The sequence below is a fragment of the Miniopterus natalensis genome, chromosome 3, assembly GCF_054644295.1.
Source record: "Miniopterus natalensis isolate mMinNat1 chromosome 3, mMinNat1.hap1, whole genome shotgun sequence".
NCBI classification, from domain to species: Eukaryota; Metazoa; Chordata; class Mammalia; order Chiroptera; family Miniopteridae; genus Miniopterus; species Miniopterus natalensis.
The window spans coordinates 93,436,338-93,463,735 of NC_142083.1; the positions used below are offsets into that span (position 1 = coordinate 93,436,338).

At 47.1% G+C, this 27,398-nt stretch overlaps 1 protein-coding gene and 1 pseudogene across 1 annotated transcript in view; both read left to right on the forward strand.

Moving 5' to 3' along the window:
• Window positions 1-17,826: 17,826 nt before the first annotated feature.
• LOC107533351 (rRNA-processing protein FCF1 homolog pseudogene) lies at window positions 17,827-18,431 on the forward strand (annotated as a pseudogene).
• A 5,877-nt stretch (window positions 18,432-24,308) lies between these two features.
• ABCA3 (ATP binding cassette subfamily A member 3) overlaps window positions 24,309-27,398 on the forward strand; it is a 46,897-nt gene continuing 43,807 nt past the window's right edge. The window contains exon 1 of the mRNA XM_087815706.1: window positions 24,309-24,486. The gene's annotated coding sequence lies outside the window, so the exon portion shown is untranslated. The remainder of the gene's footprint in view (window positions 24,487-27,398) is intronic.

Sequence of the window (27,398 nt, forward strand, 5' to 3'; positions counted from 1 at the left end):
CTCCAGCCGCCGGCCAGCCCAGCGCGCACCGCCCCACGCACGCGCAGACCCGCCCCGTCGCCCGCCCTAGTTTTCAAACGCACTCAGCTCTTCCATTGGCCGGTCTGGGGGGGCGCGCGCCTCAGGTCTACAAGGCCCCGCCCTCGGCCCCGCCCCACTCGCCGGCTCCCGGCGCTCTCGATTGGCGGTGCCAGGACGCGAATTCGAACGTCGGCCGGTGATTGGCGTAGCCCGCGAAGTCTCCCCGGCTCCCTGGTCCTGGCCGGAGTCCCAGCGGAGCGCGGCCCGGGCTCGGCGGGCAGCGACTTCTTTAGTCCAACGTGGCCCGCGTGGTTCCGAGCTGTTCGGTGCTTGGGCCTCGCTGCGGACTCGGCGTCAGAGGTCCCGGCCACTGGAACCCACAGCGCGCAGTGGGTTGTCAGTGAAGGTCTGTGTGGACCTGCCACTCCTCCCGATGCGGGGTCTTGCGGAGGGCGCGGCGCAGCTGGGGCCCAGATGGGATCGTCTGCCTGACTGGAGGCAGACGAGCTGGCACCCCGGTATTGCGCCCAGGGAGCCCCTGACCTCCGGCCCTCACCCCGAGGCCACACGCCCTGCTTCCCGTTCGTGCTTCAGGCGAGGAGACCCCTTGTCCGGGATCTAGCCACTGATTGCATAGATTGCAACGCAAAAAGTGGAGTTGGAGATCTGGGCTCGAAATCATCCGCTCAGCCAGCACGTTTCACCCCTTCTTCCCAGGAACGAGGCTCACCCTGGACCCTTAGTCCGTACCTGTCCCAGGGCAAGCTCTAAGCCTCTCACTTTGACCAGATATCTCCCCAAGCCTATCTCCAGTACTTCCTCACTGCCACCTGGGAGCCCTCCCTAGAAGGGAAGTGCACACCAGCTTGCTTAACTGGCTACTGCCAGCCACAGCTGAGCATTCTGTTCATTCAGAGGTTATCAGGCAGTGCCCACCTGGCCTGTCTTTCAAGAACCAACTTACAGCCCACCTCTTCCATGATACAGTCTAACAAGGAAAAAAATGCAGTCTCCTGGGTGTGTGATGGAGGACAGAGTGGCTTTGCCTGGAGAAGCTAGGGAATCTGGGTCATGGCTCAGACCCCTCCTCCCACAGCCTCAATTAGCTGTCATGTCCCCTATGTTCCCCCATCCCTCGTGCCCCTGAACTCCATGGTGCCCAGGCTCCCTGCTAGTCTGGAGCAGGAGATGGAGAAGTAAGAAGGAGATGGATCATTATGACAAAGGATATGAAAGTCTCAGTGGTCCCAAAATGACAAGGAGCTGAGGCCCTGAAATTTGGAGGTGGCAAGGGATTAGGGGTGATATGCACAGGAAGTCCAGTGGATAGAGCTGAACATGCTTGGGGCCTGCTCCCCAGATGTCGCAGATTTCTCATCCTTCCTCACACCTTTATTTCTATTGGTTACTATTTCCCAATTTGTTACTTTGTTGCCCTCCTCACCTGCATTGTTACTTTGTTACCAGTTGCCCCTAGGCAGAGGTACATTCTTTCAAGTGTTAGATTTGGGGTTCACCTTGAAGGCATTAATAAGCCGGACCCACCAATGAGAGAGTCAGTTGTCATTCACCGCTCTAACTCCCCTGTAATACTACATCACCGAGTCCACACCAGCATTCCTGGTTACTCAAAGGTCCTTAGTTGTCCTCTCTCTTGTTCTTTATGCCCTTATGGCTCACCTTCAGAGGTAAAGTTTTCCTATTTTTCAGGAAACAGGTGTTCTTCTCTTGGCTATGCTGTAGCCACACCTTCCCTAGCCACCCCCACCCCACTCCCCCAGCCCTAGGGGTAAGAGTCCCTAAGGCACAGTGGCCTGATAGTTCCAGAGAGTGTGAGAAGAGCCCGTTTCCCATTGGGCTTCAGGAGGGCGAGATAACTCATTGGAAAAGTCTAGACTGGGAAGTTCAGGGAGATTCCTGCTTGGAATAAGATGGCAATTGAAGGCCTGGGGGTGAATGAGAAAGGAATTCAAGGGTGGCAGGGTACAGAGGGGAGAGTAAGGAAACGGAAATAGACTGGGCACTCGAAGAATCCCGACATTCAGGGAGAAAGGAAGAGGAGCCTTCGGAGGAGGTAGAGAAGGGGCCATAGAGGGACAGAGAACCAGACTAAGTGGGGAGAGGCCACAGGAGGGGCTTTCATCAGAAGACTACAGGGGACATTGTGAAATGCCATAGAGAAGTTACATGGAAAAATAAGGGAGAAACCAGTGGGTGTGGTGGCAAGGGGTGTGATAATGCTGTAATTCTGGGTGAGTAGTGATGGGAGGTAGGAAGTGTGGGCAGGGACAGTAGACGCCACTTCCCCAGAGAAGGGAGGGGGAGAACAACCTGCAAAGGGGAAGCCGAGGGGGCTTTTTCGAGGGGGCCAGAGTGATTCCACTAGAGAGAGACAGGCTACTTGATGGGGCATCCTCATGACAGAGGTGCACAGACACATCCGTCTACACGCAGGCTAGATGGTGACGGTCTGGAGCATACAGGCCTTGAGTTCAGAAGCACCTGTTAACGTGGAGCTCAGTTTAATGCAGATTGCTGGGCCTCATCCCAAAATTTCTGACTCAACAGGTCTGGGGTGGGCCCATGAGCCTGCATTTCTAACACATTTCTGGATGCTGCTAATGCTGTGGTCAGGAATGCCACTTGGAGAACCTCTCTATCCCTGAGTCGAATGTTGGCTCTATACCTGTGGACCATGGAAAGCTACTGAAGTATAAATCTCAGCTCACTCATCTGGGCAGTGGTCTAATGACCACGACCACTTCAGGGGCTGGTGTGGGGTCACATGTAGGCTTACACTAACATTTGCAGGGGCTGGGGCAGAGAGCAAATACAAATACATACATGTGAAAAAATTGTGACTTTGGCTGCAAACTCATCAATCTGTCTCTTCTCGTACCTTCAGGACTATGATGTCTTTACAACTATGGTCACCCTCAGGCTACTGCTCCTTGAGAGGATATGGCAGCTGTTTCTCTGAGGCTGCTTCCACAGATAGGTCTCAGTGAGGCCACAGGCCACCAGGTGGGACTCAAGGGAATGGTTTTCCACTGAAATGCACCTGGGATCTTCACTAGACCTTTAAGGCAAATGGCCTGAGTCTGACAGAGAGCCACCCCAACCCTTCACTGGGGTCACTGGGGCCACCAGCTGCCTGTGTAACCCTTGCAGCAATGGCAGACTATGCACACCTGGGCTAACCTGGCATTGGGATATTTTTAAAAATATATGTTTATATATACATTTTAGAGAGGAAGGGGGAGAGAGAGAGTGAGAGAAACATTGATGTGAGAGAGAAACATCATTCGTTGCCTCTGGTACACACTCCAACCAGGGATGGAACCTGCAACCTGGGTATGTGCCCTGACCAGGAATCGACATGCAACCAACTGAGCCACACCTGCCAGGGCAGGAACTTTTTATTACAGCAAGATAGACTGTGAGGAGGTGGTGAGGGAGGCTGGGAGGGAGGCAATGATGATGAGGGACCAGCTGGCTCTGCTTGCTTGTTTGTTTTCCCCTTGGGAGGGGGGCCCAGGAAAGGTGAAGCTTAGGAAGATGTCCTCCAGGGAGTCCTAGCTGGCTGAGTAGTCATCCAGCATGTACTTCTTGGCTTGCTTTAGAGTGCCAAATACCTATGGGAAGGGAGGAGGCCATTGTGGATGGTGGGCACAGGGGAAGGGAGAGAAGACAGCAGAGGGTGGAAAGAGGGAGGGCCTTTGGGGTAGTGATAAGTCTCCTCAAAGGCCCATCCCTCTTTCAGCTGCCCCCAGAGGACTCCCAGCAAGTCAGCCCTGCAGAATTCAGCTGTCTGCAATCTCAGGGAAAGGGACCCTGGTTGGGAATGATGCCAGGAAACAGAGGTCCCGGCTGGGCCCCTGGCTTGCTGTGTGACTCTGAGTATGTGGCATCCCCTGTCTGGGCCTGCTGCCCTCTCTGTGAAATGAGGAGGAGCTGATCTCTGAGGTCTGTTCCAGTCAAATATCTTATATTCTATTAAATCCATATGAATGTTGCCATGGAGACATCAGAGAGGAACTGCAGCAGCACTGAACATGACTTCCACCCAAAAGAGAAAACACCAGAAAGGGGGACATCAGAGCTGTGCTCCCTCCACTGCCCGGGTATATGCTCACCTTTACCCAGCTGAGATCGCCAAGCAGGTGGTGATGGCCCATCCCTTGGTGCTCATCTTCCAGGACACTGCCTGCACAAAGGAGAGACCATGTGCCCATGAGGGCCCAGATGAAGGGCCAAAGGAGGGTGGCCTGGGCCCACAAAATTTCAGCTCTCATCCCAGGGGTCAGGGATGTGGGACTTGGCAGGGGTGAGGCTCAGGTGCCCTCTGTGAAGCTCACACACCTGGGAAGGGAAGGTCCACAAATGCCTTGAACTCCTGCAGCGCCTCCTGCTGCCCGTCGCTCCTGACCTTGGCCCGCAGGGAGTAGCCGCTGCCAAACTTGCTCTTGAGGTGCTGTGGGCTGCCCAGGCACTTAAACTGACCCTGCACCATGATGGCCAGCCGGGTGCACAAGGCCTCACATTCCTCCATGCTAGAGAGAGGGGATGGAGGCCTGACACAGGGCTGGGGTATGCTGACACTCACCCTCCATGTGCAGATGGGAAGGTGTCAACACCCAGATCAGGCTCTTCCTGATTCCCAGAGTGTGGCCCACATGCTAGAGCCTGGGGAATCTCACAGATTCTTTACCAACAGATGTCAGGTTTCTCTGCACCCAGCCCCTCCCTCCCATAGCCCCTGTCACTGCTCATTCATTGACCCACAGGGACCCTGGCTCTGCCTATGGGGGGTGATGACGATGGCCTTGCCGGATTCACATGCCCTCCCCACAGTGTCCCAGAGCAGGCGCCGGGCCACAGTGAAGGGTTCGTCCAGAAAGATGACCACAGGCTCTCCAAGGAGGGCAATGCCAGTGCTCAGTTTCTGCTTGTTGCCACCGCTGGGGGCAGAGAGAAGGAAGGTTTGGGTGAGGGGCAATTGTGAACTTCCAGTAGTCCAACTATGTCCTCCTTTTTCTTCTCTGTCCAGAAAGTGCTCACAACCCCTGGTGGGGCATTTAGTAACATGGCCCATCACCCTCCCCCAGGAAGGCATTGTAACCTGGCTGTCCACCCTGAATATAAACCATTCCCCTGGACACAGGGATCAGTCTAGGTGAGTACATGGTCAATGAGCCTTCTTTGAGGAGCTCTATGGGTGTGGGGATAAGAGCAAAGGGCCGTTTTATTTATTTATTTTTAATGTGTGATTATTTTATTACTCTGTAAAAGGTAACAAAATATACAGAACAAAACTTTTCCTTTTTAAAACTAATGTTACAAACTCATATTATGCCTTATATGTAAATACTATACTCTATAGTTGATCATTAATTAGTTGTGTAAGTACAACAATATAGCCCTCTGTTAAAACACACACACACACAAACAAGAAAAGTTTATCCAAGAGTGGAGTGTCCTCTGTGTGTTTATCCTGAATGATCAGAGGATTTTGTCAACTAAGGGAGGAATCACTGTGTGTTCCTTGCTGTGTAAGAGTGCTTTAGGCCCCGCCAGGCGTGGCTCAGAGGTTGAACATCCGCCTAGGATCCAGGAGATCTCGGTTCGATTCCCGGTCAGGGCATATGCCCGGGTTCCGGGCTCAGTCCCAGGTCAGGGCACGCAGGAGGCAGCCGATCAATGACTCTCTCATCATTGATGTTTCTATTTCTCTCTCTCTCTTCCTCTCTCTGAAATCAATAAATATATATTTAAAAAACAAAATAAAAATCTTAAAAAAAAAAGAGTGCTTTAGGTACGGTTTTCAAAATAATTTTCACCCCTCAAAAAACACAAATATACAAAGATGCATCCTTCATAGAAATCAAGTACAAATCAACCAATTTGAGCTAATTTCAAATACAGAAAAAAGTATGGCACAAAACAGAAGCCATGAGGTGGTTTTCTTTAGTTACACTGAATCTCTTAACACGCATGCCAGCATGGAGCTTGTTAATCAGACACAGGTATCTTTCTTTAGTTCAGTCAGCCCTGTTCCAAGCATAAGAGAGAAGTTATTCAGTATTAACCATCATCGGGCCTGTTTGGCACTTAGATACAGATGGGAAAAATAAACTAGGGACTCGTCCACTGGTCCCAGCCTCAGAATATTCCCACTGAAACAGCTATTCTCCTTTTCAAGGAGCTGGAGTACGAGGAGGGGTCTAGTTTCAGAGAACTACAAATACAAGGTTTAGAATTTGCATGTGACCCTCCCAGAACCACACAAGAGGCCCTGCCCTGCCCACTCCTGGCCTTCACGTGGCCTTGAACTTGAACTCGTCAATTTGCTGCTCGGGGTTGCCCTGCCGGCTCTGCCCTGCACTTCTCCCGGCCTCGCCTCGTGTTCTCATCGTGGGTGATGCTGTGGGTCCTCTTGTTCTCGTCCCTGGCCCAGGGCAGCTCACTGGGCCGGGGGTAAGCTGCTGCTGCACAGGCTCCTTCATGTTGGCCTCGGTGCCCGCTTCCCCCCTTGCGGTCATTCAGGATGCCCTCCCTGGCCAGCTCAGCGCGGCAGCCCGGGAGCTTTATGCCCTCCTCCTGCAGGTTCTCTTGGACGTGACAGCCCACCAGCCAAGGGGTGGGCTTCAGGGCGCTGGGCTTCCTCCTGTGTGCTTCCTCTCCTCCTTCCGCTGCAGGGCCGGAGGGCCAGAGGTTCATTGAAAAAATGAACGAACACATAGCATTTACAATGTGCAAGGCGCTGTTCTAAGCTTTGCAAATGTTAAGTAATTTAACCTTCAAAAGACACAAGGAAACACAAAAGCCTGCTTGAAACTGAAGCCGAGAAAGGGGGGGGGGAACCGGGGGGGGGGGGACCAAGGACAGCATTGCTCACCCCAGGTGTCTCTGACTTGCCAATTTAGGGAGTGGGGTACTGCTGAAAATGTTCAGGGGTTGCTATGCACAACTCTAGGGGAGTCTGGGACTCAGGAACTGTGTGGCCTGGCTTAGTTTAAGCTAATTGGAGTTGGGTTAATGTCACTGGCAACAGAAAATTGAGGAATGCCCCTAGGCTTCTCAGCAGAATATCAGCAGCTCAGATGCCTCAGACACAGCGGGATAAGGGAATGAGTGTTTGAAAGGCAAACCTTCTAAAGTCAGAACTCTCTTTAGTGGCAGAAGAAAGGTCTGTCCTTATCCTGCCAGGACAGGAACATCTGTGGTGCTGCTACCTGACCTGAGCCACATAACTGCCCAGGGCCAAGAGGAAGCAGTGCCTCGGGGCAGCCAAGGCCATTGACCCATTTTTACCGGAAGGCCACCTCCCTGAAGATCCACAAAGTGGCATAGTTACCCCAAGCCCAAGGCTAATGGGCCTTGCCCTACACCCCAGCACTGAGAAGAGCCGGAACACATCTTATTATTGGAGGTGGCAGGGCCGAGGGAGCTCCATATCTTACCTGTAGGCCCTCACCAGCTGGTCTGAATTTGTGTTTATGAGTAAGTTATCAATAATTCAGTCCACACAGACACTGATGTGGCGCTTGGGGATGCCCCAGAGCAGGGCATACATGACCAGTGTCTCCTGGCCTGTCATGTGGTCCAGCAGGGCATCAAATTGGGGGCAGTAGCCAACCCACTTCTGCACCTGCGGTTGGAGCAAGTCCGAGAGGGAGGCACATCAGAAGGAAAGCTGCCAACTGGACACCTGCCCTGGCCTTGCCCCAGCCCACACACCTGCCTCTGCCTTATGCATACCCACATTTGCCACATGAGCAACCGTGTGCCTCAGGGGTGAGTGGGACAACAGTGATGTCAGGGAGGCTGGGACACGGTGCTCGCTGTTTGTGTCTGTAAGCAGGTGCACATGGGGTGGAGCACTTACTTGGCACCCTACCTCCTGCCCATGTGGCGCAAAACCTCAGCTCCAGCCCCTCCCTACTTCTTGCCACCTTTCAAGTGTCTGGTCAATAGAATACACTTTATTCTTTCCCCTTTAAAAATATTTTCTGTTAAGCATGTATAGACATGAATAGGTTTTCTTTGTTAAACATTTACACAGGGGTTACTGGAACCTCTTGTTGGGTGTCTGCCCCAGGCCTGGTATGACCAGATTGGTGTTACCTCCAGGCTTTTGCATGGATGGGCGCTCCTGCAGAGGATTGTTTTGTGTTGTTTTTGCCAAACAGTATCATCGCGTATCTACCAGTCTGCAACTTGGTTTTCTTGCTCAATATTATGTCTTAAAGATCTTCCTCAGTCAATAAACACAGACCTATTGAGACTCAGTTTAACTGCTACATAATTATCCAGGGAAGGCTTCTAGATTTTACTTAGCTGATTATAAAAAATTCAGGCACATTTGAGTTACTTCCAGGTTTTGGCCACTGTGAACTTGCAGCGAACCAGCCTGCTTTGTTCCTGTGTTCAAACACTCCTCTGGAGTAGATGAGGAAAATATTAAGAATGCCGTTTTTGAAAAATAACCAAATTTTCTTTCCCCGCTGTCCTCCCCACTGAAGTAGCTGGACAGCTGTGGCTCTGGAGGGAACTGCTGAGAAGAAGACAGATGACTTGAATGAAGGTACTTCGAATATCTCACTGTTAAATAAGAAGATCACTGGTCGATTGCCCTTATCAAGGGATTTTATTTTATTTTATTTTTACTTATTTATTTAAAAAATATCTTTATTGATTTCAGAGAGAGGAAGGGAGAGGGAGAGAGGGAGAGAAACATCAATGATGAGAGAGTCATGGATCAGCTGCAGCCCACAACCCGGGCATGTGCCCTGACCGGGAATTGAACCCCGATCACCTGGATCCTAGGTCGATGCTCAACGGCTGAGCCACACCCGGCCGGGCTCAAGGGATTTTGACCTAATGTTTCTTCTATTTCTGTTTATTAAAATTTTTTTAAAAATCATGAGGGGGGCCTGGCCAGGAGTGGCTCAGCAGTTGAGTGTCGACCTAGGATCTAGGTGACTGGGATTTGATTCCCAGTCAGGGCACATGCCCGGGTTGTGGCCTCGATCCCCAGTCGGGGGAGTGCAGGAGGCAGCTGATCAATGAAGACTCTCATCATTGATGTTTCTCTCTCTCTCCTCCTCCTTTCCTCTCTCTGAAATCAATAAAGATATTTTTTTTTTTAAAAAATCATGAGTGGGGCCCGACCAGTGTGGCTCAGCGGTTGAGCATCAACCTAGGATCCAGGAGATCGTGGTTCAATTTCCTATCAGGGCACATACCTGGGCTGCGGACTTGATCCCCAGTAAAGAGTGTGCAGGAGGCAGCCAATTAGTGACTCTCTCATCATTGATGTTTCTATCTCGCTCTTTCCCTCTCCCTTCCTCTCTCTGAAATCAATAAAGATATATTTAAAAAGAAAAAGAAAAATAAATAAAAATAAAGAGTGGATACTGTGTTTTTAAAAAATGCCTTTTTAGCATCTATTGATAAATATTTTTCTCCTTTCATCTTCTAAGGTAGTGATTTATATTGTTGGGCTTTTCTACTATTGAACCTTATTTACATTTCTGGGATAAGCCAGACTTGATCATAATTTTTTTTTAAAATCCTCACCCAAGAATATTTTTTCCATTGCTTTTCAGAGAGAGTGGAAGCTGGGGGGGGGGGGGGGCAGGGGAGGGGAGAGAGAAAGAGAGAGACATCGATGTGAAAGAGACACATTGATTGGTTGCCTCCCACAGTGGTGTTTGCAACTGAAGTACATGCCCTTGGCTGGAATCAAACCCGGGACCCTTCAGTCTAACCACTGAGCCAAATGGGTTAGGGCTGGATAGAAGTCTTGAAAATGTAATTTGATTTATAAAAAATGAAGAAATATGACATTTCTTACACACCTGAGTTTGGCATAAACCTGTTGCCGTGGTGACTCATCTGGGATGGCCAAGGAGCCCTGTTCAGCACATGGTGGCACCATGGACCAGTGACAACATCACAGTGGAGCTAAATCTGAGGCAGTGAGCGACCCAGATAGAAATGCATGTGGATGCAGCTTTGTTAGGGTTTTCTAATGATATTAATTCAAGTAAGATTTTTAGGAGAAAACAGAGAAACAGAGGAGCAGGTTTAACATGATTTAAATTCCATATGAACCAGGAGGTCACTACTCTATTTCTGATCAGGGCACATACCTGGGTTGTGGGCTTGATCCCCAGTAGAGGGCATGTAGGCAACAGCCAATCAATGACTCTCTCTCATCATTGATGTTTCTATCTCTTTCTTCCTCTCTATGAAATCAATTAAAAAAGTATATATTAAATTCCATATTTCCAACTGTGAATTTTTACAAACTGCCAAGAGGTAATGTGCAGATGGGTTCCAGGAAGACTAAAATCCAACTTCTTGCCAGCTGGACAGGATGAGGGCCTTGCAGCAGATGTCCTTTGATTTTAAATAATACAAAGAAATGTAACATTTCTTATTGCCCAAGTTAATGAAATAAGTCCACACTTTCTTCTACGTGAGCTTCATAAATGTATGTTGATGGATTACTGATGACAATAAGGCCAGATGGAGGATCTGCCCAGGGCCATGTGCCCTCGTCCCATCTTTTGTTTCATTTCTTTCTTTGCTCCTTCGTTTCCCTTTGTAACAGCTTTATTGCTACATAATTCACATACCATAGAGTTCACCCATTAACCACATTCACCCAGTGATGAATGATTTTTAGTGGTGGAACCATCATCACAATCAATTTTAGAACATTTCATCACCCCCAAAAGGAACCCTCTATCCATTACCAGCCACACCCCACTTCTTCCAATACCCAGCCCCTGGCAACCACTAATCTACTAACTGTCTCTAGAGATTTGCCTCCTCTGGACATTTCACATAAACGGGATCATATAATATATGTGGCCTTTTGTGAATGGCTTCTTTCACTTAATGTTTTTGAGGTCCCTGTTGTATGTGGCATTATCTGTACTTCATTCTTTTAAATAATATTCCATAATATTCCATTAGATGGATAGATCACATTTTGTTTATTGATCTGTTGATGAATGTTTGAGTTGTTTTCACCTTTTGACTATTATGAATAATGCTGCTATGAACATTCATGTACAAATTTTTGTGTAGATGTAGGCTTTCAATTCTCTTGGGTGTACACCTATAAGTGGAATTGCTCGGTCATATGGCAACTCTGTGTTGAACCTTTTAATCTTTTCATTGTAGTCTTGTAGTCTTTAGTCCATTTATACTTAATGTAATCACTGATATATTTTAATTTAAATCTACCATCTATTCAGGGCTATCTATTTGTTCCATATATTCTAAGTTTCTTTTTCTCTAACTTTTTAAAAAATATATATCTTTATTGATTTCATAGAGAGGAAAAGAGAGGGAGAGAGAGAGAAACATCGATGATGAGAGTCACTGATCAGCTGCCTCCTGCATGCCCCTGACTGGGGTTTGAGCCCACAACCCGGGCACGTGCCCTAACCAGGAATCGAACCCTGATTGCCTGGATCCTGGGTCGACACTCAACCGCGGAGCCAGGCCCGGTTGGGCTCTAACTTTCTTTTCTAAATTTTTAAATTATTTTTCAATCCTCACCCAAGTATATTTTTTTCCATTGCTTTCAGAGAGTGGAAGGGGGGAGGGAGAGAGAGAGAGAAAGAGAAACATCAGTGTGACAGAGCCCAGCAGGGCATGGCTCAGCGGCTGAGCATCGACCTAGGATCCAGGTGATCGGGGTTCAATTCCCGGTCAGGGCCCATGCCCGGGTTGCAGGCTCGATCCCCAGTCGGGGGCGTGCAGGAGGCAACTGATCAATGACTCTCTCATCATTGATGTTTCTATCTCTCTCTCTTCTTCTCTCTGAAATCAATAAAGATATTATTTTAAGGAAAAAAGAAAGAAATTGGTCTTTGGTTTCAAAGGTGGGTAGGTCCGTAGTCTGACCCAAGTATGGCAACCTATATAGTGCCTCATATGGGGACAGCCCAATATCTTTACGAGGCGCTGTTCGAATCCTAAGGAGTGCAAGCGGAAGGCGTTTAGTCCAGGGCAACCTGGTTTCTAGTATTAACTTAGTCAAATGTCCTTTTAATGTCCAGTTCATTCTCTCTACCTTACCAGAGGAGGGAGGGTGCCACAGAGTGTGATATTCCCGTTTCACCCCTAGGATCCTTCCTAGTTCCCTAATAATGTTTGCGGTAAAATGGTTTCCATTGTCTGAGTCTGTTCTCAACTATTCTGAATCGGGGAATGATAACGCCTAACAGTACCTTGGTTCCGTTGTTAGCAGTGGCACTTGATAGTGGAATAGCTTCCACCCAACTGGTCAGATGATCTACTATGACCAAGAGATATTTGAGGCGTCCCGCCTTAGGCATGGCAGTGTAATCTCCTGGAGTACTCTGGAAGGGTCTTACGCCTGGATCCCGTCCCCCTCGAGGTTGTTTCCTGAGGGCCTGCTTGCTTACCCTTCAACAAGTGAGACAGCTTGCTGTTACCTGCTTACCTGTTAGGGAGCATATATTCCTCTACTCCCGTAGTTTCTCAAGACTGCGTCACACATGGCTTGTGGACCCCCATGGCTCCCTCTATGTAACTGGGCCATCAGTTCCCTCATAATCGGCTTAGAGAGCATTTCTCTCCCGTCTGGCAATAACCACCTTCCTTCAGAATTTTTAGCAGCTCCTATCTTGCACTGTTCATCTCTTTCCGTAGTGGAGACAGGGAGGGAGAAAGTGTGTTGAGAGATGAGCAGTGCCTCACCGTACCGGGAAGTTTCATCTGGGAAGAAACATGCTAAGCAGTTTCTTTCTCTGTATGACTCTGTATGAGACTAAGTTCCTCAGACTGACAGAGCCAAAGATTTCCTTCTCCTGACACATGGTAATGGGAACAACCAGACATACTACACAGATGGTAAAACACAAACAACAAACCCCCAAAAATGCTTAATATTAAAATGTCAGTGAAATCTAATGAGGGGAAATGGAGCCAAAAATCCAGACCTATGAGTTCTTCAGAGCTTCCTCAGGAGGGCTGGCCCCATGCATGTCTGACAGGTGGAGCATCTGGAAAGTTCATCTATGAGCATGGAGCAGATGGTGGCTTTGCCTGCTCCGCTGAGTCCCAGGAGGACAGTGATCTGTGCCTGGTACAGATTCATGATCAGACCTTTGACTGCCATGTGGTCCCTTATAAAACACCTGTGGAAAAACCAAAGTGTAACTGACAGTGTAACATGTACACACATGTGGCATTTCTGAAGAACCTCTGACAGGTCGAGCATCTGGAAAGTTCATCTATGGGAATCCAGGTGGAAATCTAGAAGGGACACCCTCTTTCAGAGTTTACCTCAGTCGCTGTTTGGAGCTACTGAGAAGCCTGACAGGGAGCAATCCCAAGGGTTTTCCCAGATCCCTGGAACCTGGTAGTAGAGACCCTGAACCACAGAGGCCAGACGGTGAAGGGCTCAGAGCTGGAACAGGGAGTTTTCTCCCTGCTTCTAGAGCCACACCTTGCTCTGCATTACCTGGCTAAGCCCCTAAGATAAGGCACCCTGCCTCTTTTGTGAGAGGTATTGATCTAGGACAGGGGTGGGGAAACTTCTTTCTGCCAAGGGCCATTTGGACATTTATAACATCGTTTGCAGGCCATACAAAAGCATCAACTTAAAAATTAGCTATGAAAAAAGGTCCTAGATTTGCTAAATTTCAAGTCCCACCTGCGGTTGCCTTGGCAGGGCCAGACGAAATGATTTTGCAGGCCCACCTGCCGGACGTTCCCCACCCCTGATCTAGGGAGAGGATCCCCGACAGTGCAGCTTGTTTTCTGAATCAAATGCCTCCAGCATTTGAAATGCCATTTATTGTATCTTATTATACAAGTAATTCATACATAAGAGTATAAGGAAGAAAATAAAATCACCCATAATGCTACCCTAAGAGATAACACACATTTCAGTATATGTCATAGACAATTTCTGTCCTAACGGTATTTGCACTAGACTTGGGTCTGCAGTGCAGACACTCGAGTTGAGTGGGATTTAGATGTCACTTCTTCCCACCATGTATCTAAGTATGTTTGGGAGCAGGGCGTTAGCAAAAGGATTTGGCAAACTTCTCCTTCCCCCTCATTTATTTGATCATGATTGTTTAAAATCAAATATGACAGTCCTGTTCCCTGATTTCAGTCTCCCTTTTGCAGTAGAGGTGAACACGTGACAGAATTCTAGGCAGTAGGAATAAGCGGTGACCTTCTGAAGGGCAGAAAGAAAGGAAAGAAGGAAGGAAGGAAAAAGCCTTGCCGAAAGAAAGCCCTTTGCTCTTATCTTTCTCTATAAATGAGCCGCAGCAGCCGTATTGCAACCATGAAACGATACACGTGCAGAGCGAAGCTAATATGCTTCTGATGGCCCAGGGGAAATTCATGAACGCAAACAAGGCAGCGGAGAGCCGTGGCCTGGGACGGCTCTGCTGAGCAGCTGATCTTGCCAGAGCCATGTGCCTGCAGGCTGCTTGTTACGAGTGCCGGGGAAATGCAATCCCTGCTCATTGAAAATAAGTAAAATGGGTGAGGACTTGAGCGCTCCGAGCAGCTACCACAATACACGAAAGAGTCTGAACAATCACCTACGTCATAAATCCTCTGGGCTGTGAAATGATTTACTTGGCCCCCCAGGCAGAGGAAGACGACACAAGGTACAGAGGACACTGCCTCTGCCTTGGCTCATTACATTTAAAGAATGGAAGATTCCAAACTAAAAATAAAGCTCTGGAGGACACTCCAAGGCTCGGAGCTTACGCCCAGGCTTGCCGTCAGGGGCGCCCTTAGTCAACGCAGGGCTCTGCGTGTAGTAAATGCTCAGCAAACACTTGTGAGAGAACAAACACCCCCATTTCAAAGCCAGCAGTGAGATCTGGTTTGCGATTTGATTTGGTTATGTAAAAATGCTGGTGGAACAAAGTTGGCCATCAGATGGCTGAGCTCCAGTGTGTTCCCAACAAGGGTGTTTGTCATTACAAGGATATTTTATGTTATGTTCCTAATTTTGAAGATAACTTTACAGAAGGGACTTAGAACTCTATCACGAAATGGACCACTGTCCATAAAACAGAAGCCTCTGGCTCTGGCTGGTGTGGCTCAGTTGGTTGGAGCATCTTCCCGGACACCAAAAGTAACGGGCTCGCTTCCCAGTCAGGGCACATGCCCAGGTTATGGGTTTCATCTCCGGTTGGGGCACGTGCAGGAGGCAGCCAATTGATGTCTCTCTCTCCCTTCCTCTCTCTAAATATCAATTTAAGAAACACAAACACAGAAGCCTCTGTGTACTATTTCTTAAGCTCTTGGAAGGAGGTTTGTGAGCTGATGCTTTGTGTAGATGGTGAATTTCAATTCCTTTCATCAAATCGGCAGGCTCTTCCTGAATGAACTTGCTTTCCAGAGCTTCTTCCCTCGGGGTTCTCCATGCCCACTCAGGTTTCCTGGTATCACACATGAACAGTGCCACCCCAGCCAGCTTGGCTCAGTGGTTAGAGCGTCTGCCACGGACTGAAGGGTCCTGGGTTCGATCCCTGCCAAGGGCACGTACCTCGGTTGCAGGCTCAATCCCTGGCCCCGGTTGGGGCACCTGCAGGAGGCAACCAATCGATGTGTCTCTCTCACATCGATGTTTCTCTCTCTCTCCCTGCCTTCCTCTCTCTCTGAAAAGCAATGGAAAAAATATCCCCAGATGAGACTGAAAAAAAAAAAAGGAAGAAAAAAATGAATCAATCCTTATATAAAGGCACAAATATCTAACTGCCTGAAGCTTCCTCTGTCTAAAACTGCATTAACATCTCCTACAAGAAAGTTTTCTTCAGAGATGAGTGGTAGATGGTATAGCATCTGTTAAGCATTGCCTGGCACCGTGGCAAGCGCTTGCTAGATATACTGCATCTTATTTCATCTTCATGACCTCCCTGTTTTACAGGGGAGGAAACCAAGGCTTAGCCACATTAAATAAACTTTCTCAGTGTCATGGAGCTGGTAAATTATGGGTCAAGGATTCAAGGTTTCCCAGGCTCTAAGCATAGTTGCTTCAGATTTGGAAATAAGGCCTACCTAACTGAAGTCTGGGAGATAAACTCAAATTAAATGCAAAGGTTTGATTTCCAGGAAGTTAAGAGAGTAAGGACTGAAAATATAAGGCTTGCATATATAAAATTTTTTAAAAAGTAAGGTGCAGCTCAGTGGATTGAGTGTTATCCACACACCAAGAGGTGGCCGGTTTGATTCCTGGTCAGGGCATATGCCCTGGTTGCAGGCTCGGTCCCCAGTAGGGGGCGTGCAGGAGGCAGGGTGTACGATTCTAGGCATTTATCCATTTCTTCTAGGTTGTTCAGTTTGTTGGCATATAATTGATCATAGTATTTTCTTATGATCCTTTGTATTTCTGTGGAGTCTGTTGTCACTCCTCTTTCATTTCTGATTTTATTTACTTGGTCCCTCTTTTTTTTCTTGATGAGTCTGGCTAAAGGTTTATCAATTTTATTCTTTCAAAGAACCAACTCTTGGTTTCATTGCTCTTTTCTATTTTTCTAATTTTTTGTTAATCCTCACCAGAGGATATTTTTTCCTTGATTTTTTAGAGAGAGTGGAAGGGAGGGGGAGAGACAGAAAGAAACATCAATGTGAGCGAGACACATCAATTGGTTGCCTCCCATACAGGCCCCAACTGGGGGCCAGGGATCGAGCCTACAACCGAGGTATGTGCCCTTGATCGGGAATCGAACCCAAGACCCTTCAGTCTGTGAGCCAATGCTCTAACCAGTGAGCCAAACCAGCTAAGGCTTTTTTTCTTTTTTGTAGATTACATTTAATTCATTTCTGCTCTGATCTTTATTATTTCCTGCCTTCTATTCATATTGGGCTCTGTTTGTTCTTTTTATAATTCCTTTAGGTGTAAGGTTAGATTGTTCATTTGAGATGTTTTTTGTTACTTTAGGTCAGGGGTGGGGAACATCAAGCCCGCCGGCCATATAAGACCTGTGAAATCATTTGCTCTGGCTCTGCCAAGGCAACCACAGGCGAGACTCAAAATTCAATAAATCTAAGAGCTTTTTTCATAGCTAATTTTTTAAATTTAGAGAATACTGTATTAGTTTCTGTAATCAAACCCATGTAGATTAAGACCTTACATATTTCACACAGTGCATTACCCCTGTACAAATGGAAAAAATTATGTTGAACATTTCTAGACCAATATGACTGTTAATTTCTGTACAATGCCAACCCAACACGGTACAACTGGGATAGTTTTTCCAAAGTTGACAGCACAGCTAAAGTTTCCAAAAATTCAAATTATACATATATATACACACACACACACACACATATATATGTATGTATATATATATTTGTTTATATAAATGATCAATAGCAGTATGTTATGTATCAATAGCAGCAACAGCTTTTCAGGTTCTACAGTCATCTGAACAAAATTATAGAGACATCCAGCACACCCACTAAAAAAAAGAAGGTAAAAAACAATTATCCAGAAAACAGCAAAGCTCTGTTACTGTTGTAGTACCTGGAACCATTTTTTTTATTAGCTTCTCCATTTATATCTGGAAAGAAAACATTCTAGAATAACATCATTAAAAACAGCTCTGAGAAAGCAGTCACTACTACGTGTCATAGAGCAGGTATAAGTATCTGAAGATGAGGTTGATGGGCTGCGCCATCACCTCCTGCACCTTTGGCCCTGGCCGCGGTCCGCATGGTGGACGCTAACAAAGGCCACACCGAGGGTGGTTCTGGAAGAAACAAGGGTGCAGTGTGAACATGGGAAAGCAAAAGAAAACAAGGAAGTATGTCACCATGAAGCGAATGCTTAGTCTCAGAGGTCAGAGGCCTAAAGAAAGGATAGATTAAAGCCTAAAAAGAAAGAAAAGAAAGATCCCGGTGCACTCACAGAAAGAGACGACCCCCAACACCCCTCCTGCTTATTCTTCCAATATAACACACAGCTGGGCCCACCTTACCACATCCTGGTTGAGACCAATTTTATCAACTTTCCCATTAAGGCCAAACTGGACTTGGTGCAGTCAATGATGGACTGTCTCTATGCCAAGTGTATTCATTATATAGCTGTGTAATGGCTGAAATTGAGAAATTGGGGCAGAAGTATCGAGTGGCTCTAAGGATTGCCAAGGATCCAAGATTTGAACGATTACCATGCACACACAAAGAAACCTATGCAGATGACTGCTTGGTACAGAGAGTAACTCAGCACAAGTGTTACATTGTGGCCACAGTTGAGACAGACCTTAGACGAAGAATCAGGAAGATCCCTGGAGTTCCCATCATGTACATATCTAACCATAGGTACAACATTGAGCGGATGCCAGGTGATTATGGAGCCCCTCGGTTCTAATACTTAAGAGACAAAGTTCCTCTGCTTCCCTTCAGCCAACTTCCTCTGCTGCCAGTTTATTAAACACCCTACAGCATGAGTTATTGCTCCACTCACCCACTTGCTCTGTTATGAGCTGAGTATGGTTAAATACACTTACTTTTTGATGTTTTGAAAATGATATTTTGTATCATTTAAAAATTTGTTGCATCTTTTTATAAATCACATGACTGCTCTCAAAAAAAAAAGACCACACCGAGCCCGCAGGGTCTCAGAAAGACCCTTCTGGAATCAAGAACCAGAGCGGACTATTTCTTGCCTATATCTTAAAGACTTTTGGTTTGTGGTTACCATGTACTTCATATATGTCAAGCTATGTTTATAGCAGTATATTTAAAGTTGATGGTTGCTTAAGTTTAACACAATCTAAAATCACTACAGTTTTTGCTCACCCCTTCCACATTTATGTTTTTGTCATTATTTTTTACTTCTTTTGTGTGTGTATCCTTTAATTTATTGTTGTAATTATACATGATCAACCTACTTTTGCCTTTTAAGCTTTACACTAGCTTTATAGTTTGTTCATCCATTGCTTTTACTGTTTGTCTTTGTCAGGGAGAACTTTTCTTTCCTATATTTTTGTATTCATATTTTTTATCTTTTCTTTTCTACTTAAAGAAGTCCCTTTAACATTTCTTGTAATACTGGTTTAGTGGTGATGAACTCCTTCAGCTTTTTCTTGCCTGGGAAACTATTCCGATTCTATATGATGGTCTTGCTGGGTAGAGTAATATTGATTGCCGGTCTTTATTTTTTCATCACTTTGAATATTTCATGCCACTTCCTTCTCACCTGCAATGTTTCTGCTGAAAAATCAACTGATAGTGTTATGGGAGCTCCCTTTTACATAACTAACTGCTTTTATCTTGCTGCTTTCAAGAGTCTCTCTTTGTCTTTAACCTTTGGCTTTTTAATTATGATGTTTCTTGAGATGGGCCTCTCTGGGTTCATCTTGTTTGGGACTTTGTGCTTCCTGGACTTGTATGTCTATTTCCTTTGCCAGGTTAGGGAAGTTATCCATCATGAATTCTTCAAGTAGATTTTCAATCCCTGGCTCTCTCTCAGAGAGAGGGAGAAAGAGACATTGATGTGAGAGAGACACATCGATTGGTTGCCTCCAGCACGTGCCCCAACTGGGGCTGGGGATTGAACCTGCAACCGAGGTATATGCCCTTGACTGGGAATCGAACCTTTGGCCCTATGGTCTATAGGCTGACACTCTGACCATTTTGACCAGAGTCAAACTGGCCAGGGCAAATATAGTCAATTTTTGACAAAGGTACAATTGAATGGAAAAAGAATAATCTTTTTAACAAATGGTGGTGGAACAATTGGAATGTATGGTAAAAAAAAAAAAAAGACCCACTTTGATCTATACCTCAATCCATTATATAAAATTAATTCAAAACAGAGCATAGACCTAAATGGAAAAGTAAACTATAAAATTTCTAGAAAAAAACAGAACATCTCTGTGACCTTGGATTAAAAAAAGATTTCTTAGCTATGCCATCAGAAGCATAAAAGAAAAATTTGTAATTTGGACTTCGTCAAAATTAAAGACTTCTTCTCTGCTAAAGACTATTAATAGAATAAAAAGACAAACCACAGACTGGGAGAAAATATTTGCAAGTTGCTATCTGACAAAGAAGCTATATGCAGATACATAAAACTCTCAAAATTCAAAAGAAAACAACCCAACTTTTGTTAATGGACAAAAAAATTAAAAAAAAAATTGAAGATGCTTCACCAAAAAGAATACATGATTGGCAAATAAGACTATGAAAAGATGCTCGATGTCACTAGTTATTAGAAAAAATGAAAATTTAAACCACAATAAAATACTACATAGCTACTAGAATGGCTTTTTTTTTTTTTTTTTTTTTTTTTAAGTACTGATAAAGATACACAGCAACTGGAACTGTTATATATTGCCAGTGACAATGCAAAATGGTACAGCCACTTGGGGCAATATCTTGGCAGTTTCTTATCAAGCTAAACATATACTTCCATACCATCCAACAATCCCATTCCTAAGTTTTTACCCAAGAAAAGTGAAAACTTTTCTTTTCAAATGTAAGACATTTTATTTTTACATGAGAACCTATACACAAATGATTACAGAAGACTTCACTCATCATCTCCCCCAAAATGGAAACCGGGCCCTTACTAAGTGCCAAACACTTTTCTAAGTATTTTATATGTTTTTAAGATGTATCAAATCCTCACCACAATCTTATGAAGTGGGCACTATATGATCCCCATATTCTCAAGGAAACCAAGGCACAGAATGGTTAAGTAAGACATTAAAAATTTGACATTTGAGACTCAATCTGAGGCTCTGTATTCAGATTCAGTAACGGGCTTTAACCACTACAATACGCCTCCCAGTCACCGAATGAAGGAGTACAGCCATTGGTCTAGAATTTATCCCCCAATTATAACACTGTTCTTATGGAAACAATCAGAAAAGCAGCCCTATTCTAAAACTCTGCATTGAATACCAGCAACTTGGACACTTCTGTACAAAAAAAAACACACACCAAACACACACATATATTGGAATATATAAATAGATGATAGATAGGTAGGTAGGTAGATAGATATAGATAGATGATAGATAGATAGATAGATATAGATAGATAGATAGATAGATAGATAGATAGATAGATAGATAGATAGATAGATAGATCATAGAATTTGTGTCCCTGCAAAAGAAATAGGAGCTGACATATTGGTTTCATTTAGAAAGGCATATAGTGTGGATATTTATATATCTATAAATGTCAGCCAACTATTGTAATGACCAGGTTTATTCCCTTTTGTAAAGCCATAAGATTTGTTATGTGCTACCATCCACTTTAACTTTTGCTATCAATCTTTTTTTATTTTTATTGATTTTTTTAGAGAGAGAAGGGAGAGGGATAGAAAGAGAGAAACATCCATCAGAGAGAAACATCAACCGTCGGATGCCTCCTGCACACACCCACTGGCGATCGAGCCTGCAACCCAGGCATGTGCCCTGACAGGGGATCAAACCGCGAATGCTCGGTTCCTAGGTCAACACTCAACCAAGGAGCCACACCCGGCCGGGCGCTATCAATCTTGAGAAATGTCTTAGCCATGGTAATCCCAAGGAGTATGTCATGTAATTCCTCAGCATATATTCATGGTATATGAATGTAATTTACATGCCAGAGAGTGTTAAAAAGCCCAGGAACCTGAACACTTGGGTTCCAGTCTCAACTCCAACACGTGACTTTGAACAAATTATGACCCTATTTGGACCTCCATGTGGAGGGAAACAACTAGATGGAGCTTCTAGATTTGGCTTCTTTTTTCAATAGTGGCCATGAGCAGAAATTTGACTAAAGTTTCAGTGATTGTTGTGGAACATCAAGTGTCTAGCCTACTGTGGGCCGTTGTTTTTGAATAGGAGTCCAGAGCCTGTGAACTCTTTGCACATAACAATCTTGCTTTGACAGTGACCTTCCCTATCATGATTATGATAATTAATATTAACTACAATAGCAGGCACCCTGACATCATTAAGAACAAAGATATAAAATTACTACTCTTTGCAATTGTCTGTCTTGATCTGTGTGGTCATTCTTCCAGTACCCCTACCCTCACCTTCCATCTAGGGGAAATTCTGAGTCAGTCAGCTCTGGATTTGGTTATGCAGAAGCAGGATCAGATTTAGAAAGGGCTGGAAAATAACTGCAAGGTGTAACAAATCTAAGTTGGAAATGGCAAGGTTTGGTTCTTGAAAGAGAAAAAACTGAGTGAGGAAGAGGCAGAGTGAAGAGAAGGACCGGTCAGTCAGGTCCATAGTTTTCTGGTAGGCACTTCGGTTGGGAAGAGGCAGTGTAGTCTGCGAGGACTGATGGGAAGAGATGGTTTTTAAGATGTTTACAACCCCATAATAATCCACTCCCCTACCCGTCCTGTAATTGCATTCAATTGTGTAGAGTTTTTCCTGTAGGCTCATTATAAAGACCAGGCTATGTAAGTTGAACTCACATTATACAGTACTACCATTTATTTGGCATTTATGTGCTAGGTATTATAATAAGCACTTATACCTTTTCTCACTTGACCCTAAAAACACACCTTTGAGCCCTAGACGGTTTGGCTAAGTGGTTAGAGCGTCAGCCCTCAGACTGAAGGGTGCAGGGCTCAGTTCCACATGGGCCCCAGTCAGGGTGTGTGCGGGAGGCAACCAACGGATACTCCAATGGATGTGTCTCTCTCACATCAACATCAATGTTTTTCTCTCTCTCTCTCTTGTTTCCACTCTCTCTGAAAAGCATTGGAAGAAATATCCCTGGGGAAGGATTTAAAATTTTTTTTAAAAATACCGTTGAGTTTGGTATTATTGCTATTATTATTTTAATTTTAGGAATAGGAAGTTGAGGTTCAGGAAGGTAAAATGACATGCCTACTAGTTCAGGGGTCAGATTAAAATTTAAACCTTAAATCTTAAGGTCTTTGTGACTTTTCCATTCAACAAATATTTACCAAGTGCCTCCTATGTGCCAGGCATTCTGGGATGTAGCCATAACCTAGACAAAATGCCTTTCTTTATGAAGACCACCTTCTGGGGAGGGAGAGGGAAGAAAAGCAAATAAGTGAATACCACTTCAGATAATGAAATGTGCTATGAAAAAACAAAACAAAAACAGGCCACCCGGATGCTCAATCACTAATCCATAAGGAGTCTTCAGGTGGCAGGAGAATAAACCTCCCGACTTGGGTCATTGCGGTTCAATCAGTCGCATCCTGATCCCGGAGGCGAGCTGGGAGCAGACAGGAGCTGGGCTGGTCAGCAGGCGGCGCCCCAGAGGCTTGTCTGTCAGCGGAGGCCCCGCAACCGCAGACAGACTGCCAGAGGCGGGGCGGGGCCAGCCGAGCAGCCCGCCGGCGGGTGTGCTTCGGGCCGCTGGAGGATCCTCAGAGTCCTCCAGGTGCTGGAGACAGAGACACTAGTGGGCCAGGCCGCGGTGACTGTGGGGCCCAGGCCTCCCTCACCCAGCCCCACCCCTGTCACGAGACCCTCCAGCACCAAGTGACCCCAACCAGGCCTCGGAACCCTCCCAGCCCCAGGTGACCTTGCCCTTGTCCAGAGACCCCTCCTGCACAGGTGACCTCTGGCCCTGCCTGGGACCCTATCGTTCCCACGTGACTCGGACTCGGCCTCGCTCCCCTTCGGTCCAACCCTACCCATGACCCTCTTGCCCAAAGTGACCCCAATCCAGCTTCAGGACCCTCCGGCCCGGGGTCGCTCCGAACCTAACCTGCGACTTTCCTGCCTGAGGTGATTCTGACCCGACCTCCGGAACCCCTGGCCTCCCCGCCCTTTTGAACTGCGCCCAGTCACCGTGGTCACATCCCGGGATGCCCGGCCTTCCTGCCCAACCCTACGGCCGTTTTCCAGAAAGTTCCTGGCCATCCCAGGGTCTCGTCCGCCCCAGCAGCCGTCAGCACCCCGCCAGACCGGGTCCCCGACACAAAAGACGAGCTGCCCACCAGGGGCGAGGCTGAGCGAGAGGTGCGCACCCTCTCGGTGAGGAGACGGGGCACCGCACTCAACAAGACGGCTGGAGGGGCAATGGAAGGAGGCCAACGAAGGTCAAGGTTCGGGCGATGACTACTTCAGCGGCTTCGCAGCACCTACGGACAACTCAGTTCTGCTCAGCTTTGGATGTCTCGCCGACCGCGGCGTCGCTGGACCACTTGGGGCCAAGGCCAAGCGAGCGGGGCACTGCGCAGGCGCGAGCCGGGCGGGGCGGGGCACCCGCAGGGGGGGCCCAAGGCGCACGCGCGAGCCGGCCGGCGCGCCCCCTGCAGGATCCTGAGCAGCCTGGTCGGTCCGCCTGTGGCGGGTCGCAGGCGCCCCCACCCCGCCGTGGCGACCTAGCATCTGTCAGTACCGGCCGCCTCCGCGAGTCTGGAGTGGAGCTGGGGGCCGAAGGAGTGGACCCCGCGGGAGGGCAGCGCACCGGCCGCCGCATCCCGGGTGCCGAGGGTCGGTGAGTGCCGTCAGGACCCGCCGCCTGTGCGCGCCGGCTGCGGGGCCGCTTCCCCGCCCCCGCCGCCCCCAGCCCCAGCCAAGCTGCCCGGCCCCCCGCCCCCTGCCCCGCCCCCGCTCTGCCGGCGCCCACCCGCGCGGGCCCCGCGGGTGCATCTCCCCGCAGCGCCAGGCCGCCCTGACTAAGGCTTCCTCGCGGCTCGAACCTCCCTGGGCGTGTCCCCATCGCGGCAGGCAGGTCGCTGAAGCCTCCAGCCCTCGGAGAAACTTGAACCTTCCTGGAGATAGAATCGCTGCGGAACACTCTGTGCCCAGCGGAGATAAGGCCCGCCGGCAGTCATCCAGCAGGCGCTCCAACCCTCGCCTGCTACAGCCCTGCTGCGCCCCAGGCTGGGGAGCCGAGGCAGGGCCTCCGAGGATGCTGCTGGCTCATCTCTCGGTGCAGAGTCCCAATGTGGGTGGGAATCCTTCCCCATGCTGGAGTCGCCTTGCTCCCAGCCCCTCAGTCGCAGAACGGGGGTCTAGTGGGGACCCAGGGGTCCACTGTTAGTGGTGGGAGACAGCAGGAAGGGAACTCTGGTCTAGGTGGAGAGGCCTATAACAACCCTAAGTACAACCTTTTGGGGTCCATGGTCAGTGTGGATTTGGTATAACTTGTTTTTACACGGGTATCTGCTTGCACACAGTAGGCTATAAGCTTAATGAGGGCAGGGCCTGTCTCCTGCTGGATGATTTAGGGCAGGTGTATATTCTGTAGTGAATGCATGCCCTCTCCTCACTTCCCTGGATGTGGTTTAATTAAAGCTGTTGCATTGTAGGATTATTTCTGTTTGCCCCTTTGCCTCCCAAACTGGATTGTATCTGGTTGGGGCTTGTACTTGCAGCACACAAGCCAGTGCCTGGCCCATGAGAGGCCTGGAGACTCAGGCAAGGTACAAGTGAAAGAGTTATGCTCTTTTCTCCTGCGCATCTATACCATTTGATTCGGTACGTTTTGATGCTGCCTTTTGTGAACTTGAAAGGATAAAGGCTGTTTTCCTTTAGGAAGTTTGCATCATGGGAAATGTAAAAGAGGAAATAGGTAAAAATGGATGCCCTGAGAATCTCCTCCCCTTTTTTAAACTTCTTAGAGAATTTAAAAAAAAAAAATTGAACACTGATTATATCTGACAAACATTGTTCTGTCTCTAAGGTGATCTACCACCATTCTGATGAGACAGCCTTTTGGAACAAGAGAGGGTAGCTCAAGTTGTTTTCTAAAAAGATGCTAGCCTTCCATGGTGCATGTGCCAGTCTGTCTCATAGGACCCTGTTTTGACTTAGTTTCAACTGGGAAGACCCAGGTAATCATACTCCCTAGTTAACAGTTTCTTCTCCAGACATGCTTCTTGAGACAGCAGTAGACTCTTCTGCTATTGAGTCTGTTGAGGGGGAGAGCATTCTAGAACTCGGGGGAGAATATGGACAAGGCTCTGTGAATGACTGAAAGATTTACTGGACATGGTCCCTGCTCCTGGGGACCTTAGGGACCTTAGGGTGGAGTTAAAGAGATGATTTATTCACAAGTGACTGTGACATAAGACAGAACAAGATAAGTGACACATGAGACATCCAGAAAAGCTGCTGAAGGTGTCCAGAGGTGAAGGGATGGCTTTCAGCAAGAGCAGAGGTCTCAACTCTGGCTGCATGTTAGAATCACTTGGGAAAGAATCCCATGTCCAGAGCAGCGTCCAGAATCTCCAGAGATGGGCCTCAGACATCAGTTTCTGTCTTAAATAGCCCCCAGAAGATTCTGTTGTGCAGCCAACATGAAGAACCATTGAACCCTGGTTATCAATGGCTGATTCACAGAGGTGCTAGGACTGGGCTGAGAAATAATAGGTAGGATTTCAGAAGGTGGACACAGATATGGTGGGTGATATTCCAAGCAGACAAAACCACAGAAGGCCCAGACACACATGGGAAAGTGCAAGGTGTGTCAGTAGTCCCTGTCCTGGGGGACTCGTTCAGTGTAGGAATGGCTCAGAGTTATTTGCACATTTGAAGAGATTTGGAGTCAACAGGCAGGTAGGAGCCTTTGCAGGAGCTGAGTAACGAGTTTGCTGCCTTGCTCCTTACAGAAGATCCATGGTTACCTCTCCTGGGGGAATTCTCAGTTGCCCGATTACTTCATTTCTTACACCTAGAGAGGCAGATGGACTAGCAGGACTGGGAATGGGGCTGAGGCCACAGCAGGGGTTAGAAAAGCAGGCAGTGGCACAGATTTTTTAGAACTCTCTCCCAGTAACCTCCCTTGGCCCACATCTTTGGGAAAAATATACCCTACCAACTCCCACCAGGAGCTTTAGTGTAAACCCAGAGCCATGTGATACCGGGGAGATGGCTGCCCCCAAACCTGAACAGAGCTGGTGGTGGTGTTGAGTGTGAGCCCAGCACACTAGGTCTCTACCTGAGCCTCCCAGTGCAAATGACCACAGCCTCTAGCCCAGCCTGGTAAGGCGTGGAGGGGGCTGTTCTCAGATAATGACTGAGCCTTATGGATTTCTTCCCACCTCATCCATGCCAGGACCACTTGTGTAAATAAGTCGTCTAAAAACTATTTTTTGTGTGCACTTTCTTGTGTGAAAGATTTAAGCATGTACCCCCATATATTATATTTATTTATAAATTATAGCCATACACTACTGTCCTGAGTATTATGGACATAGAAATATATGCAAATATAGAACTTTTAAAGGGATGAGAGGCAAAGTAAACATGATAAAGTTTTGTCAGTGTACTAATGGTACAAAATCTATTGCACCAACATACACTGTTTTTGAGATAAAACCATATAATCAAGTTTACATCTCATTTATAAAATGGTAAAATATATGCCCCAGCATGTGAAGGTCTGGTTCTGTGTCCTGTTTA